The sequence below is a fragment of the Hetaerina americana genome, unplaced genomic scaffold, assembly GCF_022747635.1.
Source record: "Hetaerina americana unplaced genomic scaffold, ioHetAmer1.1.p SCAF_69, whole genome shotgun sequence".
Lineage (NCBI taxonomy): Eukaryota > Metazoa > Arthropoda > Insecta > Odonata > Calopterygidae > Hetaerina > Hetaerina americana.
In genome coordinates, this window is record NW_027287305.1 from 604,528 (window position 1) to 617,323 (window position 12,796).

General features: G+C 39.1%; 1 protein-coding gene across 2 annotated transcripts in view; it reads left to right on the forward strand.

Moving 5' to 3' along the window:
• The first annotated feature begins 1,235 nt into the window (after positions 1-1,235).
• Mip (Myoinhibiting peptide precursor) overlaps positions 1,236-12,796 on the forward strand; it is a 264,128-nt gene continuing 252,567 nt past the window's right edge. For both annotated transcript variants that reach the window (XM_071594723.1, XM_071594724.1), the window contains exon 1: positions 1,236-1,457. The gene's annotated coding sequence lies outside the window, so the exon portion shown is untranslated. The remainder of the gene's footprint in view (positions 1,458-12,796) is intronic.

A 12,796-nucleotide genomic window follows, 5' to 3' on the forward strand; every position in this document is an offset into this window, starting at 1 on the left:
TTATTTTCTATGTCCCGCGCAACGCAACACTGAGCAAGCACTCTAAAATCCGCACCACAATAAACTATTTCTCAAATCCACATTTTTCATGCCTCCATTTATTCAGTCCAAGGTGCCTCTACCTCGACTACGTAACAATCTAACCCCTATCTCAGACGTCAACCGCCAATTACCACTCATTATATACTGCATCAATTTTTCCTGCCTCTTCCAATTTCCCATCTCCCATCCCATCTCTCATCATTCCCATCTCCCATCCCATCTCTCATCATTCTCATCTTCCAACCTCACTTCCATCGTCATCCCTATCACTTCCTCATTTATTTTCCATTTTGTTGCCAATTTTATTTTTTCCATCCTCCTACCCTTCTACCATCTCAAAAGCCACTACTCTACAATTTATTCTCCTGCTTCTACGACCAAGAGCGCCCAGTGTACAATATTACGATAACATATTAAAGTTGTATCGGGTATTTTCCTTAATTCTTTACGTAGGGCCCTTGTCTTCACCTGAATCCTCTTTGTAGAAGCTCCTTTACTTAATGCAATTTATCTTTTAATGTCCTTCTTACTTCGGTTCCCTTCTCCTAAAACAATTCATCACTAGGGAGTTGAAATTTTTAAAAGTTGCAGTGGGGCCCCCGAGGATTTTCAATCCCTACCGTCGGCGAAGGACAAGGGAGGTGCGCGTCCATGATATCGGAGACTGTGGCCCTCACACCGTATTACTTCTTTTCTGTTCTCTCCTTCTTCTCTGGGACTCATTGATTCGCTTCGTGACGGAGAGTGGTCTCCTTCGCTCCTCTCCACAACCTCATCCTCCTCTTCCCTTGCAGCCAACCCTAACTTATATATCCAGCAAATCCACCGCAGGACACCATACCACACTACCCCCCCCCCTCTACCCTTTCCCTTCTTCCCCACCCGCATTCTTATCCCTTCTCCCCCGCTTCCTATGAAATTGCTCCCACCCCTCTCCCACATAGTTCCCTTCCCACCCCTCCCTTACCTCCCCTCCCTCCGCAGTCCCATTTCCCGCGAATGAGGAGCGGTGGGGAGAGCGAGAGAGAGAGAGAGAGTGTGTGTGTGTGTGTGTGTGTGTGTGTGTGTGTGTGTGTGTGTGTATGTGTGTGCTGTGATGGGGAGGGGGGAAAGCGTGGAGGAGCGGGGGATGGGGCGTGCGAGGGAGGGAGGGAGGGCATATAACAGATACCGGGTCCAGGCGACCCGTCGCACTAACTTCTCACCGCCCGCGCCGACTGCTTCTTCTGAAGACCCCCCTCCGCTCACCGCTGATCGCTCCGTGCGCGCATACAAGAGGCAGAGAGAGAGAGCAAGGGAGGAAGGTTGCGGAGAGGAGGAAGGACTCCGAAGAGGCGACATCCTCGGCCGACGACGCAGGTCATTCGGCGCGCAACCAACCCGAAGGCGGCCCCAGCCGTATCCACGCCCAGAAGGTCAGCCGCAATCCCAAAAAATATATTAATATATTATTCCTTTCTTTTACCGAAACAAATACTCAATACCTAACAGATTGAACATCGCCCAACGCAAACGAAACGATTTCCGACAAACTGCAGATCGTAAGACACAAAGCGTTAGCTTAAATAATCAAGGTCAACACCTTCCGAGAGATTATCTGAACTTGTAGATGTCGAGGGATCAATTAAAAAAGAATATATTGGTCGATATTAAGTCCTGGTAGTCGCATGGTTCATCGTAGTCAAAACAGCTCATTTGCCTCGCAGAAAATATTTTAGGATTTCCTCGTTGCTTAACTTAAATCTTATAGCTCTCTATATTTTTTTTCGCGAATGAAAAAAAATCTGTAAGCCGGAAACAATTCTACCGGTTTTCCGTGCTCAGACCTTTTATTCGGTTAAGCGACGTTCCGTTTGTGTGTTAATATTGTATAACAACTGTTTTATGAAAATATTTTCCAGTCCCTGTGTAACCTATATGGTTTCCATATTGTAACTATGCGAAGATTTTTGTTTTAACCGAGGTAGATGAACGAAATAAAATATTTGCTGGAATTTAAGAATCGAATTCCTGGATACCGTTTTCGATTCTATAGAAATACGTACGAGTGTTCAGCGCTATTTTTACAAAAATGGATTCAGTACAACTTTAGAGAAATTAGCAATATTTATGGATAAGGACGTCGCGCTAAAGGGTACCGGTGAAGTGTATATAAGTTAGGATTTGTCAAATTATTAATAGCTGTCATTATCGTTGCCGTTTTAGTGAAGAGATTTCTTTCGAAACGAACTTATTTATTCCTAATTTTTACCTCATAATAATCGATGTTTTGAATCAGGCTTCAATCAACAGCTTTAAGCACGTTAATTTTCCTATTATCTGAATTTAACCTATTGATTAACCTAGAGAAAATAACCTAGATAATTATTTCGTGTGTTAAAATTTTGAGAACCTATTTCAGAGTTCTGGTAAATATTAATTTTCACCGTCAGTTCAATTATAAATAATCATTCACAATCATTACTTTTAGGAGTCATTTATTGCAAAAATATCTTTTCCCCTGTTGCACCTTTTTCGAAAATGATGAGATTCTCTTACAAGATCCTGAATTTGGTTCCTTCAAGTAATTTTACTCTGAATAGTTTGCAAAAAAACTTGAAGTGAAGAAATACTTAAATAAAAAATCCATATGATATTCCACGGGAACCTCTCACTTTACCCACTCCATTCTTTAATGTGATGAGTGCAATTATTTTCAAATACGTATTTTTTCATTATTCCTTTGATGGACAGGCAATTCTTTCCCTAGAAATATCAATATTCCATTCTCCCTGACTTAAGCTTTTCCTCCGTTCTCATTCCAATTTCTCAAAAGCGCATATCCTCAAATCCTTTCCCTTTGAAGTAGCGGATTTCTTTCGTAAAGTATCAATTCTTGGATTGAACATGAAGGATGCCCTGTCAATCGTTCACTTAATTTATGAAAAATGAGTGTTCATATTTAGAAAATTGAGTTACAAAAATTCTTAAGGCACACGCGTGATTCTTAACAAGTTTCCAAGTTTTGTCCAAGCAGTTACATGTAGTCAATTTTAGCGAAAGACGCTCGGTTAGACCAAAGATCTCTTTCTAAAACGGGAAGTTTGTCTTCTTAGCCTAATATATCATTTATGATAGTATCCTCCTCATATTACCTCATGCGATGCGTCGTTAACTTTAACACTGCATCGCTTGCTTGTAGAGTTACGCATAGATCTCATTCTCAGAAGATAGTTGCAGTACTATCACCTTACCGTCAAGAATATGAAGGAAATTATACATTTCTAAGATGCATTCACTCACAGCTATATTTAGCATAATACGTTTGAAACCTATCCGCAAAAATTGCAGCACCTTAGCAACAAGTGAATAAGCACTTTTAGAATTAGGTTTTTGCACAGGTTTTGTTTAGTAATGGAATGGAATATTATCGAACTGTAATAAGATTTTGATAAGTAGTTACTGCAATTAAATATCATTATTAATAATTTATGAAAAGAAAAAATCTCACGGATCTTACCGAATACTATAACATAGTACAAGGCAATTAAATATGTCAAGGAAAATGGAAAATTTATTCATAACACGAACGAATTAATATTTATATGAAATAGTTTTTCAAATAACTTAAGCACCGTATGTGTCCTATAAGCTCTGGTCATTACGAGTTTCGTAGTTTTAGTGGGCCAACCAAAGATTTCATCGTTTAGCGATGTGCAGTGGGGGTGTGTGTAACTGGCGTGAATTCTAGTCAGAGCAATTTCGGCGTTTGAATAGACACAAGAAACTAGTGGCGTGCCAATAGGGGTAACGTATGACAAACGGGACTCCTTAGAGTCGCAGAACTCGCAAGCAGTTCCAATCCATTGTGGCTCGGTGCTGTCTCCGGACAACGGTTTAACACTCGCGGTCAAACACGCCGTTGGTGCCCGAAATCCCACCAATGCATGAGGAAAGATCTTTTCCACATACATTTTGGAACGCCAGGTTTTTTTACTGACTACTTCGCTCGTGTAGATTCCTGCTTTGGAAATAGTTCCGAACCTCCTAGCAGAGGACGTCATGCACAATAACGATTATTGTTAATACTTTTTCTAACGCTCCGCATCATTTAATGCCCAGCCATCACTACGTACATACAGACACTTGAAAATCGCACAGTTAGTCCTCGTGTGGCCCGTAAACTAAATTAATTTGAAATGCGATGAATTTTAAATACCATCCCTTTAATTTGATAAGTATATGTTTCTTTTTATTTTAAAGGCTACAGACGATAGGTAAATTTCATGTCATGCATGAATTTACTGATTTCAGTAGCCATTGACTGGGTTTGACTGCATCTAAGTGATTGACTGCGAAACGTTAACCGACGCCGAAGAAAAATTGCTGGTCTCTGGAATTAGAAGATCGATTTTCCTCAGTCTTTACATATAATGCAAACGACTTCAAAAAGAGAGAAAAGAGTTTAGGGATCTCATTTCACGAGCAATGTGACATGGCCATACCGGAGACGCTGAGGACAAAAGATTTCACTTGATAATACTAGAATTATCCAATAGAGTCGAATCTTCCCAAGATTTTGCCCAATTATCTTCCTTGAAAATCGCTCTCAATCCAATATTTATCCGCCTCAAGTTTTCAGACCTTTTCATAAAGAAGAAATTGCAACCGTTGTCCTTCAGTATATCTACCGCTGAATTTGAAGAAAGAGTGATGGGGGCTAGGGTTTTGGTTGTATTGCATGAATTTAATCCCTCATGGAGAACTGTTATTGCGTTGATATCTTCCGGTTGAATGAAACTCAAATTTTATTATGAAGTGTGCGCCTTACATTTTTTCGCTAGCTTTTCCTCTGTGGGGCATCGCTTTTAAAAATACATTGAAACGGATAAGAACACTTAAATTTCATCATTATTCCATAAACCCAGAAGCTAGAGTTTCGGCTTATCCTTCGCCATAACCATTCTACAAATCTTACTAAAGTACTGATCGTCTCATTAGTAATACCTTCTAAGGACAAAATCAAAAATACCATCAAGCTTAAAATGGTGGTTTGTGTTTCCATGCATATAAAATATTTCCTTTTGTAATTAATTGCCACTTATAATTATATTGGGGATGCGTTAGTGCAGGGGTAGATCGTTCGACTACTAACCGGAGAGCCCGGGTTCAATTCCCGGGAAAGCCTCCATGCACCCTCAGCTCCACCCAAGCTATGTGATTTTTTGGGTACCATAACTTCCTGGGAAACCGTAGGTAGTACAGAGAAAGGATTTACCCCCCCTACCCTGATGTGTGAATTTCACACGCCGTTAAGGGCTTATTATTGGATGAACTCTACCATTACCTTCCGAAATCTATTTTTACTTTTAAGATATATGCTATTTTTTTAAAGATACAATTTTTCTTTGTATTCCGTAAGTGTAGTTATAATTTTCTTGTTATATCGATTCCCTTTTTAATTTCAACTTTTTATTTCTTCAATTGTTCTTTTTTATAGCCACGTTTGAATGTATATATACAAGTATGTATACACGGAATAGTGATGTATGTATGTGGTTTTATTTTGTTGACCCTATTGTTAGTTTTATGGATGGTAATATTAATTAGGCGACCCCATACAATTTTCACTCTTTTATTTTTTTTATGGTTTGAGTTTGATTTCTTAATTGCTGGTGGTTTATGGCCATAATTTCAACTCATATAGACGAAGTATACCAACGGTTATACCAACCCGTCCAGACAACCTTTTTTCTCGATGCGTATCACTCGAATAATTCATTATTTAATATTTATACTAGCTCACCCATATTTTTTTAAATAGATTAGTGGATATTTTTCGGTACAATATTGACACTGTTCATAAAATTCATTACGCTGATGCTGTAATTAACGCAGGGAACGTGACATTATATTGGACGCAGGAAAATCGGGTACGAAGGAATACGGAACGCATTCGGCATTCTCTCCGGTGTAATTATCGGAAATCGATGGAGTAATAAAGTGATAATGGAAAGGCTTGGAAATATACACATATATTTGACTAATGAAACGGATTTAGAAATTCAGTACCACTTTAAACACTGAAACAAACTGATGAGGAAAGTGAAGTTATTTCTACAATGCATTGCACGTCTTCCTAAACAGAGATTAAGATAATTGCGAAATAGATAGTTACAATAATATACTAGATTAATTCAAAAGTAATTGAAAATAGTTTTTTGTAAGGTAAAAAACGAATTGATGATTTCTTTAATCAAAGAGTAATTGTAACATATTTCTACCATTTATGTTTTGTGCTTGCGAAATTATCTTTCCTTTGATTCGCTACAATAATTACCAGTATAACTGGGAATTAGAATAATATTCTATAAATATGCTTTTACGATACATGAGAAAAAATAAAGCATTTGAGTTATATATATATATATATATATATATATATATATATATATATATATATATATATATGCAAAAATAAATAGGAATTATGTACACAACCAGCTCTTTGAGTTTTTCTTTATTTTAATTTTTTTAATGCACCTACTATTTTTATTAATAAAAAAATAACTCATGCTATTTTTATCCTAAGAGTCTACTTTTAATCTCGTAATTTCCTTGCAATTTGGTTTATCATAGAAATAATATTCCAAAACGAAATGGGAAAATAATTGGTCGGCATGGTCTTTAAAAAATTTTCCTCGCCGATGGTGATTGGTAAATAATCTTTAATTATTGAAATCATCCTGTTCACCCAGTTTCACTGGCGGTGTTTGAAATCCAACAGAAATAATATCTTCGCAAAAGAGCGCGCCCATCTTTTCCCGCGCGCGCGCCCATCTTTTCCCGCGCGCGCGCCCGACATGAGCCGGTGGTGAACTTCGGAGCGTGGAAGGGTTCTGCAGCCAATCGCGGCAATCAGCTCTTGCGGCAATTAACTCGCAACGCGCTTCCTGCGATTGGCAGGTAGGGAGATGCAATGAATTTCACCTCAATTAACAGGCGAAGCGCTCGCGGCCATAATGGTGAGGTATACTTTTTCTTTCTTTTCTTTTCCGTCCGCAGGGTAGAAAAGAATGGCCGAAGATGGGTGTGTGGGAGGGGGGGGGGGTGGAGGCGCGAATGTGCTCTGTACGCTGGGGACAGACGGTCGGTCGGATGCCGGTCTTCAGCCGTCTGCACTGCGCTGTTGATTTGATGACGCAACACGGGAAGCATTAGGTGCGATCCCAGGTGCAAGCCGTCGGACAAACGAAGGAGGGGACGCGCGATTAGTCTGCCTCGTTACGAGTTCGATTGAGCATGGCACCAGGCTTTCATTTTTTATTTTTAGTTCTCTCATCTGCAGAAATATCGCAGGTGCCAAACTTACTTTTTTGCGGTTTAGGAAAATCGCAAAAATGCGGGAGAATGTTTTTTTTTAATTTTCCTCCTTCTTCCGAACAAGCCTCTTTCTCCCCAATTTTGTGTACTTATAGCGAAAAACTGTTTTAGTTTTACTTTCCTCATGCGTAGTGCAGGAAAAATTACTGTTATTTTATTTTTTTGTATTGGGAGCTTATCCCCAAATAGTCTTTTGAAATTCTCAGAACATATTTTCACGATTTTATCAATGATTCCTGTGTGTTTATCATAGTTTTTCCCTCTGGAAAACTCGGAAGCCCAATAAAAATTGCAGAAAAACGCATCATATTCTAATCATCTCTTTTTTATGAATAGATGAGTATATAAGATTTTGTTCAGTTTCCACCTGAAGGAAGCGAACTGTTTCGTTATATGTATTTTTATAACTTCTACCAGTGGTGCTGGCGCAAAAAAAATCGCTAAAAGAAAGTGGGAGGTCTGAGAACTATACATATGAGATTGATGAGAATATCTGCGGAACATCATTTAATTTATTTTTATCATTAAAGTATATCATAATTAAGTAATTAGTGAGAAACTTGAACCTTTACACGGATAAAGTATTGAATTGTGATATTATGTACACCATTTATTGTATCTTTGACGAAGGATTTATAAAAAGGCGTTCAAACATTAATTTTCAGTGTTTTTTGATCCATATTAGTCTAATGCCATCGATGGCGTTATTCTCAATGGAAAAAGGCCGGATGTATTCAACCCAGCAAGAAAGGAGATTGCTCAAGAAAGCTACAGTTATGAACTTAAGAAGAAAATTGTTAGGAGAGGTGATTTTGAGACCACTCCCTCATTTTCACTTGCAGAGTCACAAATTCAATTACACTTGAAAAATACAATAAATTGCAATCATTTTGTAAAGCTGTTCTGGCCTTTGGTCATGAAAAGGAAAAAAAGGCTCAAGGAGGAAGCGGGACTCATCTGGATATAAAAATTAAGCTTAGGAATTTTGAGAGTTCATTTTAAAAATTTCTACTCGATAGTCGAAACTAGGGATTATTCTACGTGAGAACGAAGTGGAAAAGCAATCGGCATCTCTTACACTGTTTCACCTCTCTAATGATCGGCGCTAATGAGGTGGATTTAGGTGGAAAATAAATTTTTTTGACTTTTCACAGTTATAAGCGCACCGCTTTCCATCTGGTGAAGGAACGGAAACCCGAAAATATTGTCCGCGGCAACTAGAACTTCTTCATAAAATATTCGCGGAAATTCCTTTTTTTCCATGATCGCGATCTTTTAATATAATTTTCCGCTTATTTATAATATTTTTTACCGTCCGTCACGAACGAAAGTGCGCGCCTTCAACCTGACACGAGCTCGCACGACACGTTGAATGTTAGGTTAGCATTCCATATCGCGAAATTTTGTGAAGGAGAATTCAACTCATTAAAACGAGTGAATTTGACGTCCCATTCTTGTCAATTTGATAATCTTTTTTCCCGCCATTCACGATTTGGTTAAATGCTGGCCGCAACAATCCATGCCCAATTCTCCTTCTCCGCATATATTTAAATTCACGTGAGAACTTCGCTCTCACACGGCGAACAACGTGGCCTTTGGAGGTAACTAGCCTGGTTTCCCACGCAAGTAAGTAATGCCTAATGCTTTGTATTCTCAATCAGGTCTTGGTTTCTTCATGTTCACTCACATCCTTTGAGTGTTAGATATGAGCAGAAGAACCACGTCAAATGAAATAAAACACCAATTAACCCTCGAGTCGTACTCGAGAATGGAAAGGCGATTTTAATCGACAACGGATCATTCTAAAGGACTTATTGCTTCTGATATCCACTAAAAACCTTGAAACTATTACGAATAAAATATGTTAATATTCAAATATAAACCAGAAAAATGCCACGCCCTCCCATTAGACTTGAAAACACCACCTGGAAATTTTAAGTGTTCCCATCACTTTTCAAATGCATATCGATACAAGACTTAAGCCACTAATTACCAGCTCTCTCATTAGTTAAGCAGTCTGATCAGAAGATATCTGGAGTGTTAAAATTACTTTATAGGTGCTCTAATTTTGCTACGGCTACCCACTGTGTTGATGCCGTCTCTAACTGAACTTAAGTTCGTGCACTAGTAAATTATTTTCTTACGACATTAATTGATGATCTGCGTACACATTAGCATGACAATGTACTCAGATGGCAAGGCTTCGCCTATGCAGAAAACCAACTCTGCCGGATGGAGAAATCGATCGTGAAAGTCCATCAACCACAACAACGCCAGCGCTAATTCACTCGGCGATTTACCAGGCGGACAAATATTTTTTTGACAGTCGGATGGACTAAAAAAAAGAGTCGCCTTTGGCGGAAAGTGACAAACATCGCGCGCAAATCCTCTCGCGACCGCTTTTGCTCTGACCGATTCGCAGAAACAAACGGTGAGTCGTTCATTCCTTTGACCCTTAAAAATTCCATGCTTCGGTGGATGAGAACGGAAGAAGCCCCGCGTTACGGTCAATAGAACGCCCGCCCCCCCCGGGCTCACTCTCCGCGGTTATTTCGATTGGAATTGAATAATTCAATCCCGTCAGTGCGATTCTTCTCGTTGGAATTACGCTAAATATTCCATGCCTTCATTTTACTTCCAATCATTTTCCCGGCGGATATTTAAAAAAACTGGATCATTCGGACCGAGATAAAAAAAATGATTGCAAAGCACTCAGAAATCAATAATGTGCCTCTCCTTATCCTTTGGCTGTAAGAATGGCAATTTCGCGAAAACCTAGCTTCACATTGTACAATGGGGGAGGATGAAGAAGTGGGAGAGATGGCGAGGGGGTGGTACGTGGTTAATTACTAGATGGAAGTGCTCCTCTGGTCGGGTTTCGGATGTACGAGAGAAATTAATTGCTTCCCCCTTACGTTATTCGCAATTCTAGCGTGAAAACGTTTACGTCGGAACGGAATATTTGTGAGGTGTAGGAAAATGTTTCCTGAACGGAGTAACCTATCTCCTCTGACTTCGGAAGTCCAGGGGGATGGAGGAAAAAAGGAAGACGAATCTGATTGGCTTAATTTCCGATTACAGTTAACGTGGCGCGCGTTTAGAAGGAACTTGGGAGGATTATGTGGAGGTCTGGGGGAGAGAGGGTGGGGGAGGGGAAGTTGCTCAGGAAATCGAAGTTGATGTTTGGTTATTACTTTTTTTTGTTGAGTTAGCTTGCCGAGTCATTCTCCGCGATAAAGCGATTGTGTGGGGGGCGAGGAATCGATTTTAGGAAGAGTTTCCACGCGCCTTCCGTTCTCGAATCCAATCCACTTGTTTGATTTGGACGAGCAAGGGAGGAGAGCGAGGGAGGGAAAGAGAGAGTGGGAGGGAGAAAGAGGGCGAGTTTTACTCCCCACGACTCGAGTGAAAGACATATTACATACGCTAAAGTGGCGAATATGAGGGAACACACTTTGTGTGCTCCGTGTTTGCTGATGGAATGCGATTTCTCCCGATGAACGAGTGATTCTACCGCCCACCAATCCCTCTCTTCGGTTTCTTCTCGAACGCGCAACCGTAAAGGCGGCCCTTTCAAAGAAGACCAGGCGGCTGAATCTCATATTCATTTTATTTAAAGGAAGAACGCGCTCTTTGTTGAGATGCTGGAAACGAGAGAGAGAGAGAGAAAAGAAAGGAGGGACTGCGTGTATACCTACGCTTCACAAAAATAAATACATATTTGAAACGAAAAGAGCAATAAATAAACCTATCGTACATCTTAGATGCACACCAATCACTCAGCTCATAGAGAGGCAGTGAAAGAACCACTTGTCATTGATGGCAAACACGGAGAAACCAACGCAATGCTTAGATAGTGATTGAGCGGATTTTGGTAAGGGCATTGATATGTTCTGCTCCAACTCAATTTGCTGAAAAAGCTAAATCTAGAAGTGGTTTCATTTTCCTGTTCACTTTAGTCCTATCTAGGCGTCGCAGAGTTTACTTTAATAGCCACATACCAAAGAGGAGACGGGAAGGCTACTGATCCACAAGGATATTTTGAAAATTTTGAATAGTTTGGCATTTAGGCGTGATTCAAAATAATGAAAAAGTATAATTAAATTAGACCACGCTTCACGATTACGATTAGCAATTTTTTTTGCATTGGGATGACTCCATGAAGGATGTACCAAATTTAATTTATTAAAAAAGTATTAAACAATTTCTTGCTTCTCGTCTAAGACAAAAATAAGAGTATAATTTTAAATCTTTATTAATTTCAACAGGTTCAGGCGAGATGTAGTGGAAGTTCGTCATAATAATAAAAAAACATTATTTGCACTTTTCCACAGATTTAATACAGGTAAACCTGTGGAAAAGTGCAAGTTCGTTTTTCCTCATTAATCTTCAATGGAAACTTTACTAGCAGTGAGTTTGAATTTACTGGTTGAGGAAGAATTCAGTCGGTATTTGGGTTGTATGTTTCAAAGTCAAAAGTATATAATATAGTTAATGTGCAACAAAAACAGGAAAGTTTACTTTTTGTCCACAGAACCATCTAGTAAAATATGAACACCCAATCGCTAAATCGAATGAAACCCGTGATCTCTAATCTGGTAGGTGAGGGCGCAACCCTGCCACCACTGGTAGGCCAGCATTTGATTGTTAACATGTAGTTATATTGCTACAAGTAATATGTTCGATCAAATAAAAATACTTCAATTGTATTTTTTTAGCAATCGCAAAGAAATCCTATATTCATCCTATGACAACCTGGTGGCTACATTTTATCCATATAGTTGTAGTAAATTTTGATATCAAGAGATTGTTCAAAATATCGCCCGAAAATATAAATTGTATTAAAATATTAATCAATATAAAATAAATAAAAATAAATAGTTCGGAAATTACTAAAAGAAGGCTTTGGGTAATATTTCAATGTCGTGTGAATTTTTTTGTGCGCACTCTTTAAATTCATCTTCATGACTCGCCGGTGCCAACTCCACGAAGCCTTTCCACACGCCATATTTCTCGCTATCCAAGACCTCACGCCGATAAATAATCATCGGGGGGATATAAGAAGCAACTCCATTAACGGCTTGTCAGTTGAATACTAAAGAAGCCTAGCTTCTGTTAACATAAAGTAAAGAAGAGCTTCGGCGGATGTATAGCGGCAGCAGGATAGAAACCCGTCAAAAAATTTACTCTGAAGTATATAAACGTCCATTTTCTTGAAGAAGGGCAGCGAATAATGGTAACGGTGGCGATGGTAGGGGTTCGGGAGATGCAACCCTGCGCTCAATATACGTATACCCAATCAGTATTGTTGACCTATCAACTTTTCTTTTGAAGCATTTGCTGAAACCTTGGAGTTACAAAATAATTTTAATTTAGGTTTTTTCAAAAGAAT